Raw genomic sequence first — 265 nt, 5'->3', positions numbered from 1 at the left:
TCCCCCGCACCACCATCGCCCTCCTGCCCTGCCAGCCCACGTCCCCCAGAGCCCCTCGCCTGGTGCCCATCCCAGGCTGCCCCTTGTTGGGACCAGGACCCCTCCACCACCTTGATCTGCAGGAACTCCTCTTCCTCGGCGCTCCCCTCGAAGATCTCCGGGGCGGCCGTGGGTCGGTGCTGCTAGGACAGATGGGGAGAGCTCAGTCTGGGGCTGGGGGGAATCCCAGGGGATATGCTGGAGCCTCCCGCAGCCATCGCTGCCC

This window comes from Egretta garzetta, unplaced genomic scaffold (genome assembly GCF_000687185.1).
Source record: "Egretta garzetta isolate BGI_Z169 unplaced genomic scaffold, ASM68718v1 scaffold618, whole genome shotgun sequence".
Taxonomy (NCBI): domain Eukaryota; kingdom Metazoa; phylum Chordata; class Aves; order Pelecaniformes; family Ardeidae; genus Egretta; species Egretta garzetta.
Note: the sequence above shows the minus strand (reverse complement) of the source record.